The sequence below is a fragment of the Ambystoma mexicanum genome, chromosome 4p, assembly GCF_040938575.1.
Source record: "Ambystoma mexicanum isolate Mex_15411 chromosome 4p, UKY_AmexF1_1, whole genome shotgun sequence".
Lineage (NCBI taxonomy): Eukaryota > Metazoa > Chordata > Amphibia > Caudata > Ambystomatidae > Ambystoma > Ambystoma mexicanum.
The window spans coordinates 400,021,654-400,039,541 of NC_090927.1; positions in this window are offsets into that span (position 1 = coordinate 400,021,654).

Sequence of the window (17,888 nt, forward strand, 5' to 3'; positions counted from 1 at the left end):
TTGAACAGGAGTTTGATGAAGCCCTGGCCCATGACAACAACAAGTGAGCCGTCGGACTAGCCTGCTGCCCTTGTAAATAGTTATGTAGTTAGTGTTAGGTTTCCTTTGCTTTTTAATTTTTTTTGGACCTTTTGGACAATGGACCACATTTTTGAACATAGTTTTTTTTATTAGGTAGTATTATTAGATAGTTTTTCATTTCTTCTGTTGGGATCATGGACCCTGGATTGTTTATCTGTATATAGTTGAGTGTTGTATTTTATTTTTTTATTTGGAATTTACCCATGGAGCAATGGTTTTCGGTTTGGATTTACTTTTTTGAACTGTGACTTTGGACACCTTTCCTTTGGAATATGATTTGTGGTTTTACTTTATTTTACGGACATGCTGCTTTTGGTTTTTAATTCCCACTGTCGTTTGTTTATTTTTGATTCCATTTATGTTGCTTTTAATAAATTTTCTTCAACAAACTTCAATATGTAGTATCATCTCATTGGTTTCATGCATATCATGATATGGGTTTTGACATTCACTGACACCCATTGTGTGTATGTGAGGGACATGTGTTCATTTACATACTTGCCATTGGGGTTGTATCATGTAATTGCCATTTCTAAGTGGGTGGATGCAATACTTGGGTGGGTGTTTGGCATGTGGAGGCAGCCCATAAGGGCCAGGGATCTAGATTGTGATGATGTGTTGGCTGGGGCACATGAGTCAGGGCCTGGTGGAGAGTGCCCTGCACTGCTGGGGGGTGGGGATGCTGGGAGACATGTGTGGGGGCCTGGTGGAGGGTGCCCCTGGATGCTGGGGGGCGGGGGTCCTGGGAGACATGTGTGGGGGCCTGGTGGAGGGTGCCCTGCACTGCTGGGGGGTGGGGGTGCTGGGAGACATGTGTGGGGCCTGGTGGAGGGTGCCCCTGGATGCCGGGGGGTAGGGGTGCAGGGGGACATGAGTTGGACATGAGTGGGGGCCTGGTGGAGGTTGCACCTGGATGCTGGGGAGTGGGGGTGCTGGGAGACATGTGTAGGGGCATGGTGGAGGGTGCCTTGCACTGCTGGGGGGCGGGGGTGCTGGGAGACATGAGTGGGGGCCTGGTGGAGGGTGCCCTGACTGCTGGGGGGTGGGGGTGCAGGGGGACATGAGTGGGGTCCTGGTGGAGGGTGCCCCTGGATGCTGGGGGGTGGGGGTGCTGGGAGACATGTGTGGGGGCCTGGTGGAGGGTGACCTGCACTGCTGGGGGTGGGGGTGCTGGGAGACATGTGTGGGGGCCTGGTGGAGTGTGCCCCTGGATGCTGGGGGTTGGGGGTGCTGGGAGACATGTGTGGGGGCATGGTGGAGGGTGCCCTGCACTGCTGGAGGGTGGGGGTGCTGGGAGGCATGAGTTGGACGTGAGTGGGGGCCTGGTAGAGGGTGCCCCACAGTGCTGGGGAGTGGGGGTGCAGGGGGACATGAGTTTGACATGAGTGGGGGCTGTTGGAGGGTGCCCCTGGATGCTGGTGGGTGGGGGTGCAGGGAGACATGTGTGGGGGCCTGGTGGAGGGTGCCCTGCACTGCTTGGGGTGGGGGTGCTGGGAGACATGTGTGGGGGCCTGGTGGAGGGTGCCCTGCACTGCTGGGGGGTGGGGGTGCTGGGAGACATGAGTTGGACATGAGTGGGGGCCTGGTGGAGGGTGCCCCTGGATGCTGGTGGGTAGGGGTGCAGGGAGAAATGTGTGGGGCCTGGTGGAGGGTGTCCTGCACTGCTTGGGGTGGGGGTGCTGGGAGACATGTGTGGGGGCCTGGTGGAGTGTGCCCTGCACTGCTGGGGATGGGGGTGCTGGGAGACATGTGTGGGGGCCTGGTGGAAGGTGCCCCTGGATGCTGGGGGTGGGGGTGCTGAGAGACATGTGTGGGGGCCTGGTGGAGGGTGCCCTGCACTGCTGGGGGGGTGGGGGTGCTGGTAGACATGTGTGGGGGCCCAGTGGAGTGTGCCCCTGGATGCTGGGGGTGGGGGTGCTGGGAGACATGTGAGGGGGCCTGGTGGAGGGTGCCCTGCACTGCTGGGGGGGTGGGGGTGCTGGGAGACATTTATGGGGGCCTGGTGGAGGGTGCCCCTGGATGCTGGGGGGTGGGGGTGCTGGGAGACATGTGTGGGGGCCTGGTGGAGGGTGCCCTGCACTGCTGGGGGGTGGGGGTGCTGGGAGACATGTGTGGGGGCCTGGTGGAGGGTGCCCCTGGATGCTGGGGGGTGGGGGTGCCGGGGACATGAGTTGGACATGAGTGGGGGCCTGGTGGAGGGTGCCCCTGGATGCTGGGGGGTGGGGTGCTGGGAGACATGAGTGGGGGCCTGGTGGAGGGTGCCCCTGACTGCTGGGGGGTGGGGGTGCAGGGTGACATGAGTGGGGGCCTGGTGGAGGATGCCCCTGGATGCTGGGGGGTGGAGGTGCTGGGAGACATGTGTGGGGGCCTGGTGGAGTGTGTCCCTGGATGCTGGGGGTGGGGGTGCTGGGAGACAAGTGTGGGGGCATGGAGGAGGGTGCCCTACACTGCTGGGGGGTGGGGGTGCTGGGAGACATGAGTTGGACATGAGTGGGGGCCTGGTGGAGGGTGCTCCACAGTGCTGGGGGGTGGGGTTGCAGGGGGACATGAGTTGGACATGAGTGGGGGACTGGTGGAGGGTGCCCCTGGATGCTGGTGGGTGGGGGTGCAGGGAGACATGTGTGGGGGCCTGGTGGAGGGTGCCCTGCACTGCTTGGGGGTGGGGGTGCTGGGAGACATGTGTGGGGGCCTTGTGGAGGGTGCCCTGCACTGCTCGGGGGTGGGGGTGCTGGGTGACATGTGTGGGGGCATGGTGGAGGGTGCCCCTGGATGCTGGGGGGTGGGGGTGCTGGGAGACATGTGTGGGGGCCTGGTGGAGGGTGCCCTGCACTGCTGGGGGGTGGGGGTGCTGGGAGACATGTGTGGGGGCCTGGTGGAGTGTGCCCCTGGATGCTGGGGGGTGGGGGTGCTGGGAGACATGTGTGGGGGCATGGTGGAGGGTGCCCTGCACTGCTGGGGGAAGGGGGTGCTAGGAGACATGAGTGGGGGCCTGGTGGATGGTGCCCCTGACTGCTGGGGTGTGGGGGTGCAGGGGGACATGAGTTGGACATGTGTGGGGGCCTTGTGGAGGGTGCCCTGCACTGCTGGGGGGTGGGGGTGCTGGGAGACATGTGTGGGGGCCTGGTGGAGGGTGCCCCTGGATGCTGGGGGGTGGGGGTGCTGGGAGACATGTGTGGGGGCATGGTGGAAGGTGCCCTGCACTGCTGGGGGAAGGGGGTGCTGGGAGACATGAGTGGGGGCCTGGTGGACGGTGCCCCTGACTGCTGGGGTGTGGGGGTGCAGGGGGACATGAGTTGGACATGTGTGGGGGCCTTGTGGAGGGTGCCCTGCACTGCTGGGGGTGGGGGTGCTGGGAGACATGTGTGGGGGCCTGGTGGAGGGTGCCTTGCACTGCTGGGGATGGGGGTGCTTGGAGACATGTGTGGGGGCCTGGTGGAAGGTGCCCTGCACTGCTGGGGGAAGGGGGTGCTGGGAGACATGAGTGGGGGCCTGGTGGACGGTGCCCCTGACTGCTGGGGTGTGGGGGTGCAGGGGGACATGAGTTGGACATGTGTGGGGGCCTTGTGGAGGGTGCCCTGCACTGCTGGGGGGTGGGGGTGCTGGGAGACATGTGTGGGGGCCTGGTGGAGGGTGCCCCTGGATGCTGGGGGGTGGGGGTGCTGGGAGACATGTGTGGGGGCATGGTGGAGGGTGCCCTGCACTGCTGGGGGAAGGGGGTGCTGGGAGACATGAGTGGGGGCCTGGTGGACGGTGCCCCTGACTGCTGGGGTGTGGGGGTGCAGGGGGACATGAGTTGGACATGTGTGGGGGCCTTGTGGAGGGTGCCCTGCACTGCTGGGGGGTGGGGGTGCTGGGAGACATGTGTGGGGGCCTGGTGGAGGGTGCCCCTGGATGCTGGGGGGTGGGGGTGCTGGGAGACATTGTGTGGGGGCATGGTGGAAGGTGCCCTGCACTGCTGGGGGAAGGGGGTGCTGGGAGACATGAGTGGGGGCCTGGTGGACGGTGCCCCTGACTGCTGGGGTGTTGGGGTGCAGGGGGACATGAGTTGGACATGTGTGGGGGCCTTGTGGAGGGTGCCCTGCACTGCTGGGGGTGGGGGTGCTGGGAGACATGTGTGGGGGCCTGGTGGAGGGTGCCTTGCACTGCTGGGGATGGGGGTGCTTGGAGACATGTGTGGGGGCCTGGTGGAAGGTGCCCCTGGATGCTGGGGGTGGGGGTGCTGAGAGACATGTGTGGGGACCTGGTGGAGGGTGCCCTGCACTGCTGGGGGGTGGGGGTGCTGGGAGACATGAGTTGGACATGAGTGGGGGCCTGGTGGAGGGTGCCCCTGGATGCTGGTGGGTAGGGGTGCAGGGAGACATGTGTGGGGCCTGGTGGAGGGTGCCCTGCACTGCTTGGGATGGGGGTGCTGGGAGACATGTGTGGGGGCCTGGTGGAGGGTGCCCTGCACTGCTGGGGATGGGGGTGCTGGGAGACATGTGTGGGGGACTGGTGGAAGGTGCCCCTGGATGCTGGGGGTGGGGTTGCTGAGAGACATGTGTGGGGCCTGGTGGAGGGTGCCCTGCACTGCTGGGGGGGTGGGGGTGCTGGGAGACATGTGTGGGGGCCTGGTGGAGTGTGCCCCTGGATGCTGGGGGTTGGGGGTGCTGGGAGACATGTGTGGGGGCATGGTGGAGGGTGCCCTGCACTGCTGGAGGGTGGGGGTGCTGGGAGGCATGAGTTGGACGTGAGTGGGGGCCTGGTAGAGGGTGCCCCACAGTGCTGGGGGGTGGGGGTGCAGGGGGACATGAGTTTGACATGAGTGGGGGCTGTTGGAGGGTGCCCCTGGATGCTGGTGGGTGGGGGTGCAGGGAGACATGTGTGGGGGCCTTGTGGAGGGTGCCCTGCACTGCTTGGGGGTGGGGGTGCTGGGAGACATGTGTGGGGGCCTGGTGGAGGGTGCCCTGCAAAGCTGGGGGGGTGGGGGTGCTGGGAGACATGAGTTGGATATCAGTGGGGGCCTGGTGGAGGGTGCCCCTGGATGCTGGTGGGTAGGGGTGCAGGGAGACATGTGTGGGGCCTCGTGGAGGGTGCCCTGCACTGCTTGGGGTGGGGGTGCTGGGAGACATGTGTGGGGGCCTGGTGGAGGGTGCCCTGCACTGCTGGGGATGGGGTGCTGGGAGACATGTGTGGGGGCCTGGTGGAAGGTGCCCCTGGATGCTGGGGGTGGGGGTGCTGAGAGACATGTGTGGGGGCCTGGTGGAGGGTGCCCTGCACTGCTGGGGGTGTGGGGGTGCTGGTAGACATGTGTGGGGGCCCAGTGGAGTCTGCCCCTGGATGCTGGGGGTGGGGGTGCTGGGGGACATGTGAGGGGGCCTGGTGGAGGGTGCCCTGCACTGCTGGGGGGGTGGGGGTGCTGGGAGACATGTGTGGGGGCCTGGTGGAGGGTGCCCCTGGATGCTGGGGGGTGGGGGTGCTGGGAGACATGTGTGGGGGCCTGGTGGAGGGTGCCCTGCACTGCTGGGGGGTGGGGGTGCTGGGAGACATGTGTGGGGGCCTGGTGGAGGGTGCCCCTGGATGCTGGGGGGCGGGGGTGCCGGGGACATGAGTTGGACATGAGTGGGGGCCTGGTGGAGGGTGCCCCTGGATGCTGGGGGGTGGGGTGCTGGGGGACATGAGTGGGGGCCTGGTGGAGGGTGCCCCTGACTGCTGGGGGGTGGGGGTGCAGGGTGACATGAGTGGGGGCCTGGTGGAGGATGCCCCTGGATGCTGGGGGGTGGAGGTGCTGGGAGACATGTGTGGGGGCCTGGTGGAGTGTGTCCCTGGATGCTGGGGGTGGGGGTGCTTGGAGAAAAGTGTGGGGGCATGGTGGAGGGTGCCCTGCACTGCTGGGGGGTGGGGGTGCTGGGAGACATGAGTTGGACATGAGTGGGGGCCTGGTGGAGGGTGCTCCACAGTGCTGGGGGGTGGGGTTGCATTGGGACATGAGTTGGACATGAGTGGGGGCCTGGTGGAGGGTGCCCCTGGATGCTGGTGGGTGGGGGTGCAGGGAGACATGTGTGGGGGCCTGGTGGAAGGTGCCCTGCACTGCCTGGGGGTGGGGGTGCTGGGAGACATGTGTGGGGGCCTGGTGGAAGGTGCCCCTGGATGCTGGGGGGTGGGGGTGCTGGGAGACATGTGTGGGGGCCTGGTGGAGGGTGCCCTGCACTGCTGGGGGGTGGGGGTGCTAGGAGACATGTGTGGGGGCCTGTTGGAGTGTGCCCCTGGATGCTGGGGGGTGGGGGTGCTGGGAGACATGTGTGGGGGCATGGTGGAGGGTGCCCTGCACTGCTGGGGGAAGGGGGTGCTGGGAGACATGAGTGGGGGCCTGGTGGACGGTGCCCCTGACTGCTGGGGTGTGGGGGTGCAGGGGGACATGAGTTGGACATGTGTGGGGGCCTTGTGGAGGGTGCCCTGCACTGCTGGGGGGTGGGGGTGCTGGGAGACATGTGTGGGGGCCTGGTGGAGGGTGCCCCTGGATGCTGGGGGGTGGGGGTGCTGGGAGACATGTGTGGGAGCATGGTGGAAGGTGCCCTGCACTGCTGGGGGAAGGGGGTGCTGGGAGAAATGAGTGGGGGCCTGGTGGACGGTGCCCCTGACTGCTGGGGTGTGGGGGTGCAGGGGGACATGAGTTGGACATGTGTGGGGGCCTTGTGGAGGGTGCCCTGCACTGCTGGGGGGTGGGGGTGCTGGGAGACATGTGTGGGGGCCTGGTGGAGGGTGCCCTGCACTGCTGGGGGGTGGGGGTGCTGGGAGACATGTGTGGGGGCCTGGTGGAGTGTGCCCCTGGATGCTGTGGGGTGGGGGTGCTGGGAGACATGTGTGGGGGCATGGTGGAGGGTGCCCTGCACTGCTGGGGGAAGGGGGTGCTGGGAGACATGAGTGGGGGCCTGGTGGACGGTGCCCCTGGATGCTGGGGGATGGGGGTGCTGGGAGACATGTGTGGGGGCATGGTGGAGGGTGCCCTGCACTGCTGGGGGGTGGGGGTGCTGGGAGACATGATTGGAGGCCTGGTGGAGGGTGCCCCTGACTGTTGGGGGGTGGGGGTGCAGGGGGACATGAGTGGGGGCCTGGTGGAGGGTGCCCCTGGATGCTGTGGGGTGGGGGTGCTGGGAGACATGTGTGGGGGCCTGGTGGAGGGTGACCTGCACTGCTGAGGGGTGGGGGTGCTGGGAGACATGTGTCAGAGCCTGGTGGAGTGTGCCCCTGGATGCTGGGGGGTGGGGGTGCTGGGAGACATGTGTGGGGGCATGGTGGAGGGTGCCCTGCACTGCTGGGGGGTGGGGGTGCTGGGAGACATGAGTTGGACATGAGTGGGGGCCTGCTGGAGGGTGCCACACAGTGCTAGGGGGGTGGGGGTGCAGGGGGGCATGAGTTGGACATGAGTGGGGGCTTGGTGGAGGGTGCCCCTGCATGCTGGGGGTGGGGGTGCAGGGAGACATGTGTGGGGGCATGGTGGAGGGTGCCCTGCACTGCTGGGGGGTGTGGGTGCTGGGAGACATGAGTTCGACATGAGTGAGGGCCTGGTGGAGGGTGCCCCACACTGCTGGGGGGTGGGGGTGCAGGGAGACATGAGTTGGACATGAGTGGGGGCCTGGTGGAGGGTGCCCCTGGATGCTTTTGGGTGGGGGTGCATGGAGACATGTGTGGGAGCCTGGTGGAGGGTGCGCCTGAATGCTGGGGGGTGGGGGTGCAGGGGGACATGAGTTGGACATGAGTGGGGGCCTGCTGGCAGGTGCCCCACAGTGCTGGGGGGTGGGGGTGCTGTGAGACATGCGTTGTTGATCAGTAGTGCAAGGTGACATGTGGCTTGGCTGGGGGGCATGGCCATGGTGGATGGGCTTCCTGCAGGACATGAGCAGGGGTGCAGGGTAGTCCCCTGTGGTGTGGGCTGCCTGCAGCGGCCGTGAAGGGTGTAGAGGGAACACCTGGGAAGACCCACACGGCCAAATCACGTGTAGTACTCCCCGCGCACCCCTGAAATACACGTACCCTGCTGAATTCGCATGTGAGACTTCCCACGCACCCCTGGAACACACGTACCCAGGACAATCGCATGTGGAACTTCTCGCGCACCCCTGAAAGACACGTACCCTGCTGAATTTATGTGTGAAACTTCCCGCGCACCCCTGAAAGACACGTACCCTGCTGAATTCGTGTGTGAAACTTCACGCGCACCCCTGAAATACACGTGCCCTGATGGAATCGCGTGAGAAACTTCCCGCGCACCCCTGAAATACACGTGCCTTGATGGAATCGCATGTGAAACTTCCCGCGCACCCCTGAAATACACATACCCTGCTGAATTTGCGTGTGATACTTCCCGCGCACACCTGGAATACACGTACCCAGGACAATCCCGTGTGGAATTTCCCGCGCACCCCTGAAATACACGTACCCTGCTGAATTCACATGTGAAACTTCCTGCGCACCCCAGTAATACACGTACCCCGCTCGCACAGGGCCAATCGCGTGTGAAACTTCCCACGCACCCCAGTAATACACGTACCCAGCTGAAATCACGTGTGAAACTTCCCGTGCACCCCAGTAATACACGTACCCCGCTCGCACAGGGCCAATCGCGTGTGAGACTTCCCGCGCACCCCAGTAATACACGTGCCCCGTTCGCACAGGGCCAATCGCGTGTGAAACTTCCCGTGCACCCCAGTAATACACGTACCCCGCTCGCACAGGGCCAATCGCGTGTGAAACTTCCCGCGCACCCCAGTAATACACGTACCCCGCTCCCACAGGGCAAATCGCGTGTGAAACTTCCCACGCACCCCAGTAATACACGTACCCCGCTCGCACAGGGCCAATCGCGTGTAAAACTTCCCGTGCACCCCAGTAATACACGTACCCTGCTGAAATCGCGTGTGAAACTTCCCGCGCTCCCCAGTTATACATGTACCCCGCTCGCACAGGGCCAATCGCATGTGAAACTTCCCGCGCAGCCCAGTAATACACGGACCCCGCTTGGCGTTTGCTGTTTGGCAGCCCTGTAAACTGGTCCAGGGTTAGCGCAGACATTTGCGATGAATTGGGGATTTTGATGGATTTTCCTTGCACGAGGGCGTTCTTGGGGGCGTAATTTGCGCTGCTGCAGGGTCGCTACGCCAATCTGCGCCACGGCTGGTTTTGGAGGCTAAACTCCATGAATATGCTGTGCGATCAAATTGATTTTATCGCACGCGGCTGGCGCAGTGTATCACACGGGGACACTGTGCGCCAGCCGCGTGCGCCACTTTTGTGCGAAATTCTATGAATTACCCTGTAAGTATTTGGTGTTGTTTAAAGATAAATATAAAAGCAACAGACATGTTTAGAATGTCTAGTATGTTTTAGAATCCAATATTTATTTGACATGAATGAATGCTTGCATGGAATGATACTAGTGAGATGCATATAGGCACATAATTTTGTTTTGTGTTGATTTGTACCAACACTGTGATGATCTCCATGATGTAAAGCTGGAGACCAACTTTGTTGAAGTTACATTATCCTTTAAAATACATTTCTATTTTGGAATGCCCCACGGTCTTTTCCATGCCCAGAATTGCAGGGTGGGATTGTATGAATGGGGATGCGAGGCTGGTATGCTAGGCCTACATGAGCCGAATGTGAAAAAACAAATATTCCCACAATACTGATTCTTGTCATCTCATAATCAGAAGTGACAAATTGTTATGCACAAAATGCCCAATTTATAAATAGGGATTTTGCATTTGACAGAACCTGGACCATGACATGTTAATGGGCCTTCAGATTCATTTCTATGCACTATTTCATTCTCTTGGTCCCATTTCCTGCTAGCTGAAGACCATTCTTCCATGTTGTCTGAAACATCAATGTGAAGTGAAACATGTTTCTGAATGTAGGCACTGATCTTGTCACATGCTGCCAGTAGATGGACACATACGGTTTTGCTACTCAAATGGTGGCTGCACCTACACGTTTAAGGTTGCACCAGGAACACAAGGGCAATATTTGTATATCTGAGACTGCACCTGGGGATATGGTGTATGCAGCCAGACATTTGGGGGCTGATTCATGGAATAAATGTGCGTCGAAAATCTTGGCGCAAGCAGGCACAAGCTGGTGCAAGCGTGAAAAAGCAGGCGCACGCGTGCGATTCATGGAAGGTCCTGCGCGTGTTTTCCTCTGGATGTGTGCCAAACCCGTGCATGGCGCACACGGGCGCACACGTCATTGCAACATCCAGAACGCCGTGCGCGCGGCGCACAGCGAAAGCGCACAACGTTAGTGCACATACCAAAAAGGAGGCGGAACATGGGGCGTAACACGCAGAATGGGGAACAACGCGTGAAAATGAGGGCGTAACTGGGGATGTACTGCTGGGAAGTACACAGAACACGCAGGCGAACCACACACATTCTTGGAATCGAATAGGGCAAATCCACGCACGGCCAAAGACACGCACAGGCCTAAACACGTCCGCCACACGAAGGCAGGCGGCAGTGTCCCTGCGCATTACAAAAGTGTGCGCAAACAAAATACACGTACATACAGCAACAATGAATGTCCCATTCAGTGGCCCCCTAGGATAAATGACGTGTCACGCAATGCACAGGCAACCCCGAAAAGCAAGAAAAAGAGATAAGCGACCCATGTTGCCTACGTGCGTGTAAAAAAACACACGCAGTACGCTGTGCCAGCCAGGAGCCTCAAAAATACATACGCGATCAACACGCAAGCTAGTATGCCCATGAAAAAATGGGTAAGCGAAAAACATGGACACCCCCATTGTGAAAAATAGCGTGTGTGACTCACCATCTGCCTTGCGTGTAGAAGAAGAACGCGTAGCCAACACCCACCCGCTGTGAAGTAATCGCGTGTGAACCCCAACACCTGGAAAACACACGCACCGCTTTCAACTAAAAGCACGCACAGAGCGATTGCAACCCACATGGGACCCTCAACCCGTGCCAGGGAAACGGCCGCGCGCGTTGCATCGCATACGCGCTTACACACTAAGGGCCGTTCCTCTAATTACACACTGACGTGCAGTTTTTTCACGTGCCAAATCACTTCGTATCAAGCTGGCCACGCAACAACACTCGGAAGACCACGCTCCTGCACAGAAGGTCATTTTCCTGCCCCTCAGATCCCCAAGCACGCTCCCACCTGCCATCTGCTGCTGCCTGCCTGCCTACTGCCCACGTGCCCTGCTATTTGGTGCCTGCTCGTCAGCCATCTGCAGGAGTGCAGTTGCTGTGACCACCCCTGCTGGAACAGAAGACTCCCAACTGGGATACCATCGCTCCACAGCCAAGCCACAGGACCTAGTTGCCCACCCACACCTAACTCTGGGGTTGCCATGTCGGACACAACACCATCTGGCACCACTGGCAACCCCCAGCCAGAGAGGCAGAGGGCTACCAGCTTCAGTGCCACTGAAGTTGGTATCCTTGTGGAGCAAGTCCTGGGGCAGTATGACGCCCTCTTTGGAAGTTCGTGCGCCGACAATGAAGGACAGAAGAGGATCTGGATGGACATCGTGACTGCCATGAACGAGGAGGGGGTGGCAGTCCGCGACATTCAACACGTCTGGAAGCGCTGGGAGGAATTCAGGTCCAGGACCCTCAACAAGGCCCGGCGCCTCTTGAAGGCAGCGGATGCCAAGGGGTGCCGGGTCCACCTAACCAACAACCAAATGAGGGTCCTGGAACGTATATGCCCAGCGCTCCACCTCCAGGTCCTTGAGAGGCAGACGCGTCTGGAGTTCAGTGGTAAGTGTACATGTGTACTGATTGGACGCTGTGTATGTTGAGGTGTTGCAGGAGTGTGCAGGTTGTACATATGTCTGTGTAAGGCCATGTATGCATGTGTATGTACAGAGAAATGAGTCTGCTGCATGTGAGTCCTTTCATGTGTGAGACACATCTATGGTGTATGTCTTGGTAAGCATGCTTGGCAAATGCAGGTGTGGGTGCACACATTTTTGAAATTCTCTGTATGTACTGTGGCATGGTTGTGGTGTCACACATGGATGCTGCTTCCATCTGCATGTATCTGCACTATGTACATTTGCATGTGTGTGTATTTGACAAGTGTGCAACTGTGATAAACCATGGATGCATGTGACACTGACATGTAGGAGGCTGATTGCCAGATGTGACATGGATGGGGATGTTATCACAGCGACAGGTGGTGAAGATGTACAGATGCATGTATGTCTGGTGGCGTGTGTGCATGTGTTCTGCACTCCCCATGTTGCATGTGACGTCAGGCTCACCTTCAGCTGCTCATGCTGTTGTTTTTGTATGGATGGTGCTGCCTGGTGCAACATTCCTGTTGATGTGCTCATGTGTGTGAGTTGAAATGACATGTGTGTTGGGGAGTGTGATGCCATGTTTGAAGTTTGACACTTCCACTCATGTACAACTGTCATGTGTGTATCAGACCATTGTACAGTGCCCTGATGCCTGTGTTCTATCTCTCCCTGTCTGCAGCGTCAACTAATGAAGAGGGCAGAGACGGTGCTGTGGACCAAAGCGGCAGGGATCGCACTGCCAGCCGGAGACACAAGGCCCAGCTCCCTTCCCATGTTGTCATATCGTCGGGGAGTGAGGAGTCTGGTGCCGTGTCCGTGGCCAGAGCTGCCGAGGGTAGGTCCAAGAGGCGGAGGTCTGTAAGAGGATTCAATTGAACACTACAGCTAAGTCAACGCCTAGTCTATAATACTGAATGAAAACCCTTATTGATATATCTTTATGTCCAGTTCATGCGTTCTGGATGACTACCCCTATATAACACCCCTCTCTTGGAATCCCCCTGACCCCACTGAGCCAAGAAGTAGTTCTGTTTTGCAAGTTTAAAAGTTTTATTTGATAATTTAAAATATATATATATCACACTTTATAATAAATTAATAATTGAATATCACACTTAATCTGATATGATAAAGATTAACAACGGAGAATCTGGCACTAGCACACTTCTTATAATCACTAATGAGTTGACATGAAATGGATAAGGTAGCACACTGGTAAATAGGGACAGAAGAATAATGTGGTAGAGAATGCTTTATAGATTTCAGATGGATGCAATGTTGAATGAAATGCAGTACAGAAAATACTCAATATGATTTCAACAAAACAATGTAATCACTTTTCTCTGGCAATTCACCCCCCCCCTTTTATGCAATGCAAGGAAATGGAAGGAAAAGCACACAATTCTCAGAAATGCAATTAAATGTGATTCAGTTAACCCCAGCAACTTAGACTACAGAAGTTGAAAACACAAGCCCAAATGCTTTGATATGTGCTAGCAATGGATGAGAAATATGCTAAATTTGCTTTTAATTCCCTTTCAGAGGTTCTGGTGAGTGGTATCTAGTTAATATTAGTCCAGGCTCACACTAGCAATGATGCAGGGATAGTTAACAAGTTAAACGAATTTCTGGCAAATGGAAAAGCAAAACTGCTGTCTTTTTACACGTGAAGAAATTGCAAATCGCGGCAAAATTCGCGGATGCGTGTTCCGCGATTGCGGTAAAACTATAAGGGGTAGGAATGCGGTTCTAGGTTCGTAGGAAAGCCACGATTCTAACCTTTCAGATGAAAGTTATTGCAAGTCTCTAGCACAAACGGTTGCAGAGATATGAGCGATTTTGTGAAGGTCGTTTTTCAAATTTGAAATTTTAAAGTTCAAAAAGACAAGTGCAGCTTGCAACTAGCAAATCACAGGTGACAGCTTTACAAGTGACAGGTGACAGTTAGGAGACAGTTCTACTTAGATTAAAATAGGATTGAATTATATTATTTTAACTAAGAGATTGGTTCTGCACAGTTTTCTAGGTACTCACACTATATTCTTGAGTGAAATGGGCCTCGCCATGGATCTGGTCAGGTTTTAAATTCGCCTCTGGTCTCTGCACTTCACAGTGATCTGGGTCAGCTCTCTCTGGTTCTCTGGTCTGGGTCTCTAGTTCTGGATAGATTGAAGTCTCTAGTTTGGCTCTCTGGAGGTTTGATGGAGGTAAAGTATGGATTTTTCCGGCAGAGCGTCCCGCTGCAGATGGAATTGAAGAGTCCCTATCTGTCCTGTCTGTCTGCTTTTATGTGTTTAGAATGTGGGTGTGTTCTAGCATCACTGACCCTACCTCTCTCTCAGCTTCTAATTGGTCAAACTTCCATTTCTTATTTGATTGGGGAATGAACTGTGAGTCAGAGGGATGTCATTTTATGGCTTGCAGATAGGACACTCCTCTGTCAGATTGCACACATTCTATATTTGATAATAAAAGACATATTTCAGAGTTACACAGTTGTTTGAAATTACATATACATGGTGTGGCTGAATTTAGCCATGTCTCTGTCCAAATCTGCTGTTTCTAAGAGCTTGCATTCAGAAATGGCAGATAATTGACTTTTTAACTGATTTTTCACTTTCTGACATTGACCCAACTTTACATACATGTGTGCAGGGAGTAGGGACATTAACTGATGAAGTTTCAGATTTTTAACATGCATACATTTAGAGTAATATCCACTTTTCCGCTAAAACCCCCCTGAACATGCCACCGGGTCGAAAAACCTCTTAAAATGTGGGCAGAAAAATCACAAGAATTATGGTATCATTTATAAAATTTTCACATGTCCGCACCATGAGTTATTAATCTTTTTCTAAACAATATTCTGGCTACAAAGGGGTGTGGTTTTCTCTCAGCACAAGGTAGAAATACTGGTTAATCCAGTTCTGCCAAGCCAGCTTGCTCTCACAGGCAGTGCCCCTCCCCTTTCCTCAGGAGGAAGCCACTTTTTACGACCATTTACGACTCCTGCCAATAAAACCTTTGCCTGAGCCAGGACAGGGCTTTGTTCACTTTCCTGCAGAGCACAGGTAATTCAATTATCAGATAGATGGCATATCCTTAGTGTGAGCAGCAAAAGGGCACCTAGGCCTGGGAACACAGCTGTGACTCAAGTTTCACTCCTGATGGGGGTAGTTGCCAGGCAAATTGGAATCTCTTTAAGCTGTCATTTCTGTTCCCCAGTTTCTGCATTCAAATAAAACTAAACATTTTCACATATGCAGCTAGAAGGCTGATTCTAAGTTTAAAACTATGACATTTAAACAATTGCAACCTATGTGACACTCAAAAGTAGGTCACTCAGTCAATTTAAACATTTAGATTTTTAGTGTCTTTAAATCCAGTGCAACTTAAACTGCTGCAATCCACAGCTCAGCCAGTCTTGTTATAAACCTTGTCTTATGATCTTCATTTCCCAGATTTTGTAGGCACACAAAACTCCATTCTACCAAATGTCTGCTGGTGTTCAGTGAATATTTTGCACATATTGCAATGTTTGAAATAGGCACTTTGGCTTGCCTTCAGAGAAACACAGGGTGGTTTTAAACTGCCGGCTTTTGGATAGTGGTGAGTACTGGTACTGCACCCATTTTTGGGATTTAAGAAATGAATTCCCCACAATTCTAGGTTGCATTTGGCAATCAGCATTTCCATTCCCAATGGTTTCAGACTACTGTGCGGGTAGTCCAATGGTGGTTTTAAAGCGCTTTGAAGCTAACCGGCGCTACTGTTTTTCCTTTGGCAACCCATTTCCCTCATGGCAACCCGGCCTTTCATTCTCGCACTGGTGGGTGGCAAGTGAGGCAACCATTTTGGTGTGCGCACAAACTGCCCAGCTTTCCTGGATTTCGGCGCACATGTGGGTTTTCCGCCATCTTGAATTTTCTAAGCCCACAGCACCAAATGTTGTGGCATGATAGCTTAAACGTGGGTCAGGACACCCAACAGGTCGGAGGTGGACTCCTCGGCAGAAGAAGGGGCAGCTGAGACCCCACAGGGTCCGATGGAGGAAGATGGCACGGAGTCATCCATGTTGGTGGGGGGTTTGGTTGAGGAGGAGGCCGTGGAAGGGACACACATGGGGTCTGGAGGGGGGGATTCCACTGGTGCTAGTGGTGCAGTCCAGGGGCAGGTACAGGAGGCAGCACAGGCCGCCGCGGAGGTGCCTGTGTGTAATCCTGTCCCCGATCCTGTGACTGCATCATCCTGCACCAGCAGGGATGCCTACGTCCATCCCCGTTTTCAGGGAGGGGATTACTTTCATGGGGCTCAGACCAATCCACTGACCTGACAGTTGCGTGACTCTGTCCTGCACTCTTGCCGGAACAACCCTTAGGTGAACCACCAGTGAAGTCAAGTGGCCGAGTGTAACACCACCACACAGCATCTGCGTATGAGACTGAGGGGGGGTATCAGTTGCCATGTCATTCAGTGTTCAAATTACACTGCAGGAATAAATATGTACTGCCCCAGCTGCTGGTACAGAGCAATGGCAAATGTTGCCTACCAGATCTGTGTGATTACCTTCTACGAAGTTAGGTCATTGAATTTGTTTTTAACTTACCATTCAGAATGATACATTTTTAACATTTAAACATCTTTCCATGTTGTGCTGTTTGATGGGTTGTGTATTTTAGAATGCTCCAGTGGCGCCAACAAAGTATGTTTTGTATTTGTCTGCGATTAAATTGTTATGCAAATTATTATTTTTGAAACTTGAAAAATCCTACATCTTTTTGGTCACAGAATGTTGGCACGTATGGAACAACACTAACATAACCATTGAATCACGAGTCGCTGAACCGATCAGCTGTACCCATAAGCCTGACGTTTTGTAAACTAAATGCCACATGTGTTAGGCCCGGAGGGGCCCGCGTAATAAGGACAGGCACACCGAGGGTTCTGGAACACGTCTTCTTTATTCGACATACAACTTCTAACCCCGCTAGGCACTCCCTCCCTCCAGCGTCACGCGTCACGTGTTCGGACCACGTGACACAGTCCATGTCTCTTAAAGAGACAACCCAGTGTAACATCATCCCCGGACAAATGTCCTTGCGACATCAACATTAACAATCTTCAACTAGGCGCGACGGTTTCTTCACACCCGATGGGGTCGACCGTTGGCGGCTTCTCCCGGATCATCCTCTGGCTCTTGCGCTTTCTTCATTCCTGGGCGAGGTAAAAATCTTGGTGGCAACCACAGTGAGTCTCTCGGGTCCAAAGGCATCGGTTCCTGATCCGGGGGATCTCGTTCCTGCTGGCCCTGAACGGTGGTGAGCTTGAACTGCAAGCAATTCCGGGTTATTTCCCGCTCTTCATTTTCAGCTGTCACCATGGTTCCTTTTGTGGCGGTCACGAGAAGCGGCTGGGGGGAGAACCTTGGGTCAGTCTTTTTGACCATCGTCTGTTGGACCAGTACTTCGTCTCCAACCTGGATATCTTTCGGGCGAGCACCTCTTTTCTCATCTGTTTGGATGCGGGCCCGTTCCTTCCGTTCCGCATCTCTCGCTAGGACTTCCGGATCTGCTTCCGGTTTGTTGTTGGGGTGTCTTATGATACGAGTGCGAACTTGGTATTTTACCATCATCTCAGCCGGTGTCCTGTTTGTGGCCTCATGTGGCGTGTTTCGATAGTCCCGAAGCATCCTGCACAGGGCCTGGTGAGGGTCAACATTTTCTAGTCTGGCTCTTTGTAGGGTCTTCTTGATAGATGACATGAATCTCTCGGCCATCCCGTTGGCTTGTGGCCATCTTGGTGTTATTTTCTGGTGTCTGAATCCCAGATGCTTGGCGAAGGTTGCAAAGTCGTGGCCACAAAACGGCGGGCCGTTATCCGACTTGATGACTTCTGGTACGCCCCACTCACTCACAACCTCGTCAAATACAGCTGCTATGTGGGCGAAGGCTGTTGACGGCGACTTCTTCACGATTGGGAAGCGAGAGTGCTCGTC